This window comes from Choloepus didactylus, chromosome X (genome assembly GCF_015220235.1).
Source record: "Choloepus didactylus isolate mChoDid1 chromosome X, mChoDid1.pri, whole genome shotgun sequence".
Lineage (NCBI taxonomy): Eukaryota > Metazoa > Chordata > Mammalia > Pilosa > Megalonychidae > Choloepus > Choloepus didactylus.
Window position 1 is genome coordinate 20,028,484 of NC_051334.1, and position 13,100 is coordinate 20,041,583.

The 13,100-nt window shown below is 40.4% G+C and overlaps 1 long non-coding RNA gene across 1 annotated transcript in view; it reads left to right on the top strand.

The window, feature by feature from the left end:
• LOC119522797 overlaps positions 1 to 10,669 on the top strand; it is a 34,388-nt gene extending 23,719 nt beyond the window's left edge. The window contains exon 5 of the long non-coding RNA XR_005214537.1: positions 10,430 to 10,669. This is a non-coding gene — a long non-coding RNA (uncharacterized LOC119522797). The remainder of the gene's footprint in view (positions 1 to 10,429) is intronic.
• The last annotated feature ends 2,431 nt before the right edge of the window (positions 10,670 to 13,100 follow it).

Here is a 13,100-nt window from a genome sequence, read left to right on the forward strand (position 1 = left end):
CACTTTCAGTTTCTTTGTGTCCCTGTGTCTAAGATGAGTCTCTTGTATGCAACATATTGATGGTTCATTTTTTTTTGATCCATTCTGCGAATCTATATCTTTTAATTGGGGAGTTTAATTCAATGTTATAACCGTGAAGGCATTTCTTGAATCAGCCATCTTATCCTTTTGTTTATGTTTGTCATATTTTTCCCCTCTCTCTATTAATATCCTTTATTGTACCCATACCGAATCTCTTTAGTACTGAACCTTTCTCCAAGTCTCTCTGTCCTTTCTTTGTTTCTCTGTCTGTAGGGCTCCCTTTAGTATCTCCAGTAGGGCAGGTCTCTTGTTAGCAAATTCTCTCAGCATTTGTTTGTCTGTGAAAAATTTAAGCTCTCCCTCAAATTTGAAGGAGAGCTTTGCTGGATAAAGTATTCTTGGCTGGAAATTTTTCTCACTCAGAATTTTAAATATATCGTGCCACTGCTTTCTTGCCTCCATGGTGGCTGCTGAGTAGTCACTACTTAGTCTTATGCTGTTTCCTTTGTATGTGGTGAATTGCTTTTCTCTTGCTGCTTTCAGAACTTGCTCCTTCTCTTCTGTGTTTGACAGTGTGATCAGTATATGTCTCGGAGTGGGTTTATTTGGATTTATTCTATTTGGAGTTCGCTGAGCATTTATGATTTGTGTATTTATGTTGTTTAGAAGATTTGGGAAGTTTTCCCCAACAATTTCTTTGAATACTCTTCCTAGACCTTTACCCTTTTCTTCCCCTTCTGGAACACCAATGAGTCTTATATTTGGACGTTTCATATCATCTATCATATCCCTGAGGTCCATTTCGATTTTTTCAATTTTTTTCCCCATTCTTTCTTTTATGCTTTCATTTTCCATTCTGTCATCTTCCAGGTCACTGATTCGTTGTTCAACTTCCTCTAGTCTTGTACTATGAGTGTCCAGAATCTTTTTAATTTGGTCAACAGTTTCTTTAATTTCCATAAGATCATCCATTTTTTTATTTAGTCTTGCAATGTCTTCTTTATGCTCTTCTAGGGTCTTCTTGACATCCTTTGTATCCCATACTATGGTCTCATTGTTCATCCTTATTTCTTTGATTAGCTGCTCTAGGTGCTGTGTCTCTTCTGATGTTTTGATTTGGGTGCTTGGGCTTGGGTTATCCATATCGTCTGGTTTTTTCATATGCTTTATAATTTTCTGTTGTTTTTGGCCTCTTGGCATTTGCTGAACTTGATAGGGTTCTTTTAGGATTTGTAGACCAATTGAAGTCCTTATCTCTAATTTATCAGAGCTACAGCTTCGTGGAGTACACTTTCTCTAACTAACCAGCAGGTGGCGTCCACGAGCCACCTGTTCTCCACAAGCCAGTTCTCCCCTGCTTGGCTTTTGTGGTGAGTGGGGGAGTGAGTCTTGTGGGGTCCAATTGGTGTAGCAAGCTTGCGTGTGTAGTTGGTGTTGCCCGCCCTGTATATGGGGCGTGTTTCTGGGCAGTCAGGGACGGGGGGTGGCTCTAACAATCAAATCTCCCTGGTGATCCTAGAGTTTTAAAGCTGCTGCAATAGTCTAATCCTTCAGTTCAGTCCTGCCACAGTTTGTCTCTGCCACTGACCCACAAGTCCTTGGTATTGGCGTATGGCTCCTGAGACTTGCGAGTGGGCCCCTCTTCCAGGCTGTGCACCCCGGGTCCTCTGTTGAGGGATGACTGTGCTATGTCACAGGTGAGTGCCGTCCCCCCAGGGCAGTTCTGGGCTGCTGGGCTGTGTAGGGAGGCTCTCAGTCTGCTGAAATGATGGCTGAGTGGGGCTTTGTTAATTCACACTGCTCCACCTTCCCAACTCTGGGACAATCAGGTGAGGTTGCAGGGAAGGCTAATGTCCACGCCCAGTTTTGTGGTGTGTGCCTGTTATTTGAAGCACTTCCGTCACACTGGGTTGTCTGGAGCAGCTCTGGGCTATGGGGCTGGCGATGGGCAGGAGTGTTTCCTGTCCACCAGGATGATAGCTGTGAGCGGACAGCCCCCTTTTCTTGGGAAGTTGTGGTGTTTAGTGAATTTTCTCAGCCACTGGATTATTGCCTTTTGTCTCAGAGCTCTCTTAGTTCTGTTCTTGTCTTGACCTGCCCAAATTGCAAGTCTTTGAAGCTTTCTGTATTGGGCTTCTTAGAGTAATTGTTTTAGAAAAAGAAAAAAGGATTAAAAAAAAGTGCCTTCCTCAGAGATCTAATGGGCTATTGAAATGCTAAGAGACAAAGCAATTAGGGCCATTAAGGAAAGGTCCACAGGGCAGAGAGATCAGCTTTTCTTCGGGATTTGCATATGAGCCTGAGGGCCTGAGCTCTGCCCTTCCCCTTTCTATGTTCACCAGAACTCCAAAAATCCTCCGCTTTTATTTTGTAGTTTTTCGTGTTGTTTTTTTCTATGCCTGTCTCCTCTCTGCTGGGTTGGCTGCTCTCAGATTCTCTGGTGTCTGGTCTTAGTCTATCTATGGTTGGAGTTTGGATCAGTAGAATGAGTTTCTGATAAGGGCTGCCACTGCAGTTCTCCCTTCTCCTTCCCAGAGCTGACAGCCCCTCCTCCCCCGGGACTGAGCCTGGCAGGGAGGGGGGCGGGTCCCCTGGCCACAAAAACTTACAGATTTCGCTGATCTCAGCAGTTCGACGTTTTCATGAGTGTTGTATGAAGTATGCCCAAAGTCAGATTGCTCTGTGGTGTCCAGTCCACGCAGTTCCTGGCTTTCTACCTACTTTCCTGGAGGAGTAACTAAAACATACAGCTCACCAGCCCGCCATCTTGCCCCGCCTCCGTCACTTAATATTTTGTGAATATCTTTCTGCGTCATCAATATTCTCTTACGATATCAAATTTAAGGGCAGCACAATATGGAAAGAAAGAAAGCTGGGAGGAGATTCCTAAGTAAGATTCCAAGTTAGATACAAATGCAACTGTTGGTGCTATCGTTTTTACCAGGCAGAAATAATTTGCATTTCTACCAGACAAAGAAAAATCATTCATAATTGTATAAATGTTTTCTACAAGTCAACATGTAAATATGTAGCTTTACAGAGTCTGGTACCTAATCAACAGTAATTAGTAAGTTAAACAAAGTTACATTTCTCTAGAACTGCATTATCCAGTATGGTAGCCTCTAGCCACATGCAGCTGCGGTGCACTTGAAAGGTTCGTGTGATTGAGGAACTGAATTGCAAATTTTATATAATTTTACTCAACTTTAATTCTAATTTTAAAACAGAAGCACTGTAAAATATTTTTCCGTAAACTCAACTTTATTGTTTTGGTAGGACTACATTTCACTTTAACCTGTGCATCTCATAAGATATTACTGTATTTTATGTGTGTCATTTATAGTATTACACATAAAGACATTGTCAGTCTAGTCAGTGTCAATGGACTGATTCAATGTGGATTATCTTTTTCCATGCACTGAAGTGACATTGAAATGTGTTGGTTTGAAGATTTTATTCAGACAGCGTGATTTACACTGATACCCAAGTGAATCGTAATTGGTAATTAAGTTGAAATACTTATTATGCTTTAAGTTATAGTATAACTAGATTATTTTTAAATAAAAATAAATTTGGAAAAATTTTAAATTTAAAACGAAGGCATACTACTGATGCATAATTGAGAGGTGAAGTAGAAACAGAGAGTGGAATAAGGTATGTTGAAAATTTCATGTAATTTGCTGTGGCATAGCAAACCAAAAAAAACTGCTTTATAAAAATTGTTTAAAATGAAGTGGAGAATATTAAGAGACATTTTCAGTACATACAGAGTGAATTTGATAAGAACAGTCAAATAAAAACTGGCAAACTTAGTTGCCTGAATTCAAAACTACAGGTCAAATAAAAATCATTAAAAAAAAAATGTTCACAGGCTCAGAACTTGTAACTTTGGCCAGCTTTATAATGGCTTGGATTCTGGAACAAAAAGAAAACTGTTTTTAGATGGCAATAATAAAAGAAGCTATTATTTCAGTTATGGAAATTTTGTTTAAAGTTATAAGAAAAAGACTAGAACAGATATTTTACCAAAAAATAAAGGATCTTCAATTAAACTACAAGACGATTGTCCATAGAATACAACACCTTTCTAACAATATCAAAGTTCAATTGATTCTGATTCCCTGGGTTATACATCTCCCTGGCAATGTGGGACATGACTCCTGGGGATGAGCCTGGATCTAGCATCGTGGGATTTAGAAGGACTTCCTGACCAAAAGAGGGAAGAGAAAACAAACAAAATAAAGTTGCAGTGGCTGAGAAATCTCAAATGGAGTTGAGAGGTCATTCTGGAGGTTATTCTTATGCATTATATAGATAGCCCTTTTTAGATTTTAGTGTACTAGACTAGCTAGAGGGAAATACCTGAAATTGTTGAACTTCAATCCAGTATCCTTGATTCTTGAAGACGATTGTATAATTATATAGCTTATACGGTGTGACTGTGTGATTGTTAAAACCTTGTGGCTCACACTCCCTTTATCCAGTGTGTGGACAAATGAGTGGAAAAAAGGGGGACAAAAGTAAATGAATAATAGGGGGGAAAAGGAGTATGATATGTTTTGGGTGTTCTTTTTTTACTTTTATTTTTATTATTTTTTGGAGTAATGAAAATGTTCAAAAAATGGATTGTGGTGATGAATGCACAACTATGTGATGATACTGTGAACAATTGATTGTACACTTTGGATGATTGTATGGTATGTGAATATATCTCAAAATTGCATTAAAAAGTTCAATTGATTAAAAATTTGAAAAATTGTGAGTACTTTTCTTTATCCTTAGATTTATGTATCATGTGGCACTACTCAATTAATACTTTGGGTACATTTTATCTCAAAGGACTTCCCCATTTACAAAGAAATGTCAATTTGCAGTCTAAAAAAATTTGAGGCACAGATATTTTTTAATCATTTACACCTGTCATAGAAGAATTTTAGTTAGATATTGTGGTGGTTTGAAGCTGTTGTTTTAATCCATTCCTGTAGATGTAGACCTCTTTTGGGTGGGACCTTTTGATTAGGTTATTTCAGTTGATATGTGACCCAGCCCATTCAAGGTAGGTCTTAATCCTCTGACTTGAGTCCTTTATAAGAAGACAAAACACATACAGACGCTAAGAGGTGAAATTAAGAGAAGCAAATGGAGAAAATCCCTGGAGAACCTAAGAGAGGACTCACAGAAGCTCAGAGAGGAAACTACTGGAACCCAAAACTGAAAGTGATGAAATCTGGAAGAGAAGGACCAGCAGATGCTGACCATGTGCCTTCCCAGGTGACAGAGGTGTCCCAGAGGCTGGCAGCCTTTCTTCAGAGAAGGTATTGTCCTGTTGATGCCTTAATTTAGACATTTTCATGGCCTTAGAACTGTAAATTTGTAAGCTAATAAATCCCAATTGTAAAAGCCAGTCCATTTCTGGTATATTGCATTCTGCAGCAAACCAAAACAGATATGAAAAAAAATATTTCTATCATGATAGACAGTGCTACAGCTGTTAGGATTAAAATCCAGATTTACTGGCATTTTGAAACAAGAGACTGTTTCTCTGGTTGCTTCATTCTACTGTATGATACATGCTGAAAATATTTGTGCTCCGTTTTTCTGAAGCACTCTATGAAAAGCATTCTAGATGCAGTTGTTAAAGTTGTTCAGCATATAAGTTCAAGTGCTGTGAACCATCATCAGTTTATGGAACTGCTGAAGGAAATAGATGACAATGAATTTAATGATCGTGTGTTCTTTGCCAATGCTTGTTGGTTGAGTTATGAAGAGTTTTACAAAAGTTTACTTTGTTATTAACTCCAACTCAACATGTTTGTGAAGCAAAAGGAATGCTTGCCAAATATTCTGTAATCAAAGAAAAAAAAATGATACTGTGGTTTGGCATTTTCTCACCAATATCACATTGCATATGAACAAGATAAATTTGAAACTCTAAGGAAAGGAAAACCTTACTTGTAACTAAGCTAGAGAGGTACAAGAATTTATGCTGAAATTGAAACTTTTCATGATACAAATCAATAATAGTGATTTTATATGTTTCTCTAACGAATCAATATGCAGATTTTAATTCTAATAGACAGCATTATGTGAATTGGCTGAAAAAACTGTAAGAAAAATTTGAAGAATGCTTGGTTTATATTGCTAAATTTAGAATTGCCTTTCAAACCACACAATAGCTCTTTGAATTCAAAGTTAATAGTGAGTTGACAGAAATTAGTGAATTAACTTGGACAGATGTATTTTTAAAATGGACATCCTTTTAATTAAAAGTCAAATCAATTCTTCCTAAAAAATGAACTACTTTTGTCAGTGTGAATGTGAATTAAAATAAAGTATTTTTTTTTGATACTCATTTCAGTTACTGGGAAACTTTTAGTATGTTAATACAACTTAGGTTTGCAAATCTACTTTTTCAACCATAAACTTTATGAAATCTTAAACTAAATATCTCAGTAGTAATCCTTTATATTGAATACATATTGGAAGGATAATACTTTGGATACATTGGGTAAAAATATACCTTATCAATATCAATTTCTCCAATTTCTTTTTACTTTTTTAAAAAATGTGGCTACTAGAAAATTTTAAATTGCATAGATGGTTCTATTGGACAGCACTGCGCTGCATCAGACAACGCAGGTAGACTCACTTGACAATACTCCAAGCATGACATTGAAAGAGCACGGAGTAATCTTTCTACTTTATTTCCAAATTTTGGATCATTTTTTGTAACATTTTTTGCTCAAGTGTCTGAGACTTGCAGGAGTTTAGCAGGTTTAGAGCCCTGTCTTTTTTTTTATTTTTTTATTTTTATTATTTTAAATCTCTGTCTTTTGAGGAATAATAAGAGTTGAGAAAGGTAAGGAAGGCTAAGACTACATCATGAAAAGTCTTTAAGTCATACCATAACAATTTAACTTTATTTTGTAGGCAATGGGCGGCCATTGACGAGTTTTAGCGAGGGGGTTTTTGTATCATTAGATTTGTATTCTGGAAAGATAACTATTGAAACAGGTGGGGCCTGAATTGCAGGGAGCCAGTTATTACTCTACAGGATAGAAAGAATAAAGGCCTGAATTTAGGCAATGGGAGAGAGGGGGTGGGGGAAATGAGGAGATGGAATTTGGGAAGTGAATGGAGGAAGGAGTCAGGAATGAGTCTGAAGTTTCTGATGTGGGCAGCTCAATGGATAGTGGTACAGACAGAGTCTATTTTTATTCATTGTTTGTTAGCATGTAAATGTCTCAGGTTTGAGATTACATGAGAAAGACCAAGTTGGGGAGCAAGGCAAAGAATTTACTTGGTCATGTTGACTTTGACATTCTAGGGGATGAAGATAACCAATAGACAGGTTCAAAGCTCAGGGGAAGAGGTGGGAGCCAGGGATGGAGATTTAGGAGTCTTCCACATATAGGTGGTTGGAACTGTAGAAGTAGATGAAATCATCTGGAGAAAGAGGTTCTTAATCTTTGCCATACCTTAGAATCACTTGGAGAAGTTTAAATACCCCAATGTCCAGGGCATACCAATCAAATCAGGGATGGGAGTCAGGCATGAAAATATTTTAAAGCTTCCCAGGTAATTATAATATGGATCCAGATTTGAGAACCGTTGGTACAGGGTAAGAAGAGAAGACTTCCCAAGGATGGCATCCTGGAGAAGCTCAATATTTAGGGAGAAAACAGAGAAGGGGGGGAACCTATGGAGAAGTTTATGGAGGAACTGTCAAGTCAAAGAAGTAGGGGGAATGGGAACGGTGATGTCATGGAAGCCAAAAGAAAAGGTTTCAAGAATGTAAAATAACAAAGAAAGATCATGTAATAAAAAAACAAGAAAAGGTGAACAAAGATTGCCAAATGGAGATGAAACCCAGTTGCAATAAAACACACACACACACACACACACACACACACACACACACACACACACGCGCACACACACACAATGTGTGTGTGTGTATGTATAAGAGAGAGAGATACCAATTAGCACCAGTATGAGATTTACCCCATCATCCTGAGCAACAAGTGCGAAGGACAGGAGAAAGCAACTCACAGGGTTGGGAGTTTGGAGGGACAAAAGGATGTGGGCTTGCAGGTTAAGGATGTGATGGGAGAGTGGCTGAGGTGATCAACCATGGGGAAAGAATTGAAATGAGAAGGTGAATGATAAAAGGAGGGGAGACTGTGAGTGGTCAGGGAACTGAAGGTCTTGATATGATCAAATAACACATATTCCAAGTGGTCCTATGCTCTTCAAATGTAGCTGCTTCCTCCCTCTACTTACCCCCACCCCCCAAAACATGTGTATCCAAAATTACTGGAGTTGAGGAGACAAGGAACTGAGATGGGGCATTGGCCGCAAGCATCCATAGAGAAGCTGAAACTCCACCCAGGATGAGGCCCTGAGGTAATCCAGGGGTCAAGGTCATCAGTGCATGTGAAAGACCCACCTGGAAGCCTGGTAGAGCGTGATGGGGCTGAATGAGGCATGAACCTCACCAGGGAGGAACATGGTTTTTGTTTTTTTTTTTTTTTGTTTTCTTGGTTTGTGAACAATGGGCTGAAAGTATCAAAAAGGTGCTCTTTCTGTTTTTCCCAATCCTGAAAAGGCAGAATATGATTCCCTTCAATCAAGCTTGCTTGTTGCCAAGAAATTTAAACATATCTTGGACTCTTCCTTGTCATATACACTTCAGGACCATTGCCTTGTTTTTTTTTTTTTTGGGGGGGGGGGGGTCTTTTTCTTTTCTTTTCTTTTTTTTTTTTGGCTTTTATAAAGGGGACTTATTCTGTTACAAATTTACAGTTCTAAGGCCATAAAAGTGTCCAAACTAAGGCATCAACAAGAGGATGCCTTCACTGAAGGAAGGCTGATGGCATCCAGAACACCTCTGTCAGCTGGAAGGCACATGGCTGGTGTCTGCCGGTCCTTTGCTCCTGGGTTCTTATTTCAAAATGGCTTCTCCAAAATGTCTCTGGGCTTCTATCTCTCTTAGCTTCTCTCTCTCAGGTCCTACGCATCCTTGCTTGTTCTCCCAGGGTGTTTCTTTCTAAGCATCTGGGGGTCCTCTCTTAGCTTCTCTGGGGTAAACTCTGGGCTTAATCTCTTAGCTTAGCATCTCCAAATGTCTTTTGTTCTTCATCTCCAAGCATCTGGGTCTGTGTCAGCCCCTGAGCTCTCTTAAGGACTCCAGGAAATTAATCAAGACCCACCTTGAATGGGTGGGGTCAAGTTTTTCAGCATTATCATATTTCTACACATTTACTTTTGAGGGGTAACTTTTAATTTTGATAGAATTTTAAATGTACACAAAGAAAAGTTGCAAAAGTAGTTCAGAGATCTTCTGTGTACCCTTTACCCAGACTCAACAATTGTTGCTATTTTGCCCCATTTGCTTTAGCAAGTCTCTCTCTATATATTTTTATTTATACATGCACATTAGTTTTTTCTGAACCATGTGAGAGTTAGTTGGAGACATTATGCCTTTTACCTGAGATTCTTCATGTGTATTTCCTAAGAACAAGGATATTCTCTTATGTAAACCACAGTACAATGATCAAAGTCAGAAAATGTATAACACTGTTACAATGCTATTGTCTAATCCACAGTCCTTGTTCAAATTTTGTCAGTTGTCTCAATAATGTATTTTATGGCTATTTTTTTTCCTGGTACAGGATCCAAGCCAGAACCACATATTGTGATTATGTTGTCATATCTCTTTAGTCTTTCTTAATCTGAAACAATTCCTCAAGTTTTCTTGTAGTTCTTGATCTTGACATTTTTTGAAGAGTACAGGCCATTCATTTTGTGGACGGTTCTTTAGCTGGAGTTTGATGTTTCCTCATGATTAGATTCAGGTTATGCATTTTTGACAAGAAAACCACAGAAAGGGTGTTGGGTTCCTCTTAATACATAATAACGGGATATAGGTTTGGCCCAATTGGTGATCTTATTACTGCTTTGTAAGAGCAAAGGAAATTTCCCTTAGCTTTATTTTTTTTCCATTTGGCAGGTACCTTGCTTTGTAGTGCTGCCACCCTGCAAAAATGGCAGCTCAGATCAAACTCCACTGCAATCAGCTTCCAGGACTAGCCCTGACCATTCGAGTTGTATCAAATGCATTTTAAGAAGTGGACCCTCTATAGGCTTTGGAAATCTTTTAGCTCTATTGCATGGAAAAGGTGACACTGAAGGGGGGGTGCCCTATAATCAATCCCCCAGGGATCTGCCATTTGGACTGGGGCAAAAGAGGATTAATAGTGAAATATCAGTCTTGACTCATTCACAGAGGCTAATCCTTCCATGGGGCATGTGCCAGGCATTGTTCTAAGCGCTGTAATTCTATTCATTTATTTAATCCTCAGAACAATTGTGTGATGGAGGTTCTGTTATTATCCTTCCTTTACAGATGAGGAAACCGAGGCCAAGACTAGATCTTTGCCCAAACCTACCAGCAAAGGGAAGAATCAAGATTAGAACCCAGGCAGGCTGAAAAAAGGCCATGATCTTAACCACTTCATCTCCACAGATGAAGGAAGTAAGGAATACATCTTACAGAGAGAAAAAAAAAATTGACCAGCACTGACAACTGAGAATTTAGTCACATGTTCAAGTGTAACCATATTAAATAATGCTGCAATAAAAAAAAAAAAGAAGCCAGAGCATTACTTTTTGGACCAGAACAAGCTCTATTATTTGCTATGGTAATAAATGTTGACTGATAGCTTTATTATTTGGGCAAAAGCACTTAGGTAATGCGTTATGACAATTAAGCCCTCCCTCCCCCAAATACCTCATTCTTTGCTTGAGGGGATTGGAAAGGAGAAGTAGGATGCGTTGGACATTATTTCACGTGGAGAAATTAGGACTTTGTAGAGAGTCTCAGGTGGGTGTTCTCTTAAGAAGAGGCTGGCTTCATTTTCTGCCCAAGTTATGTCTTTTTATATCTTTTCCTCAGGGTCGAGCACTGTGCAGTCGCTGATGAGCTCCAGGCCACCGAGCCTGACCTGGCGTCTGACTTTCTCAAACTGGAGGGACCCTCCAGGGTGTGCAGATCCATCTCAGGGAACTGCAGGTCTTCAGGGGTGAGGAATGTGGCTGCAGGTGGGGACACAAAGGAGGATTAGGACAGGCGCTCAGGGTGCTAGCTTGAAAAGTCTCAAGGAAAACCTATTTTGTCCTTTATTTTCTTAAATGTTCATCCAGAAGGCTCTACCAATGAACTCTTCAGGGGCTTGTGAATTGGCTTGGGACTGCCCAGCGGCCATGGGGATCTGGAATATGGGTCGAATGAGGGGGAACAGCAGGGAGGAAGTCACACCAAGCCCCACTTTGAGTTTTGTGGGGAATGTGGTTGGCTGTGGCCTGCACCTCCCTTCCCCAGAGAACTCGGGCTCTGCCTGCAGTTCTTTGGGATGTTGAGCATGATGGTCTGTTCCTCAGTTCATTTCAGAAGACACAGGCATTGAGGTCCTGCTGTGTGTCAAGTAGCATGCCTAAGCCCTGGGAGTGCAAAGGTGAAAAGTCAAGGTGACTGCCCTGAAGGAGCCTAGTGCCTAGTGTAGGGTACAACTTAATGACACCAACGTCCTCATCATTGTATTGAATATTTGCTCTCAGGGCTTTTCCTATTTATTCCCTTATTCCTCACAACAACTCTATGAGAGGGGAAAGGAGGCACAGAGAGGCTGAGGAACCTGTCCAGAGTCACACAGCTAGTAAGAGGTGGGGAAGGAGTTTTACCCCCCAGAAATTGGTTGGTGGAGTTAGGCAATAGTTCCAGAGAGGAGGGAGGCAGGGCACCCTCTCCAATCATACATCCCCTGAAGGAGGAGGGGTGCCCACTGGTGAGAGGCAGGCAGCCTCCCACACCTGGGGGTTGGGGAGTCATAAGAAAACTGGGGACACTTTGGGACAACTGAGGAAGGGCAACCAGAGTAGCCTGGTGACGGGGTGAAGAGCACAGACTCTGGAGCAACCTGCCTGGGTTTGATCCCAGCTCTACCACTTTCTAGCTATCTAACCTCTTTGTGCATCAGGTAACCCATTTGCAAAATGGGGATAACTGCATCTACCTCCTCAGGCTAATGCAAGGATTAAAGACGTTAGTATTGGTCAAGTGCCAAGAAAAGTGTCTGGCCCAAAGCAAATGTGTTTGTCAAACATGCTGAGAGAGGCTGAAGAAGGAAGCTATCAAAGCAGATAGACGTCATGGGAGCTGACCCCACGGCCCTAGAAGGCCAAAAAAGATGTTTAGCCCAGGGGCCTCCTATAAGCTGCCCAGGGTGTGGGCCCCAGAGACTGTAAGATGTCTTTCTTCTCTGGCCCTAAAATATTTGGAACTTTTTGTCTTAAGAAACTTTGTAATTAACATGAGTGAAGACCTGAAGATAGGGGTGATCTTGGAGCCAAGACAGAGAAAAACCTTTCTTCCAGCCCCTTTAGTTTCTTGTAAAGTGCCAGGCAGCTCTGCCTCTGGGGTTACTGGGCTGTTCCCCTAAAGGGCTACGGAATCCACCTGTCTCTGGGAAAACCACAACCGTGGGCTGATTTCCCAGCAGCCTTAATGGCTGCTCCTTTTTTTTTTTTTTTCCTTTGCGAACACCTCATTTCAGCTCCCTCCCATCAGGCATTGACTTGAAATTTGCATCTGTTGGTAAAGTTCACTTATTAAAAAAATTTCTTTACAGCTTTGCTTTAATATGTGTGGTTTGGCTACAAACTGCTTTTTGATGAGGCAGTGACACTCTTGGCTTCATATTGAAATCCCCTTGGGGTTTTAAAAACTCCTCATGCCCAGGGATGAACCCCAGACCAATTATACCAGAATCTCAGGTGGGCCTCAGGCCTCAGTAGGTTTTAAAGCTCCCCAGGTGATTTCACTGTGCAGCCAGGGCTGAGAATCACTGCGGGAAAGAGTCCAGGCCCCCTCTTGGTTACACACTCTTTTAATCAAAAATTTAAATAGTGTTTCTATTCATTTCCTAGGGCTGCCGGAACAAATTACCACAAACTGGGTGGCTTAAAACAACAGAAATTTATTCGCTCATGTTTCTGGAGGCCAGAAGTCCCAAATCAAG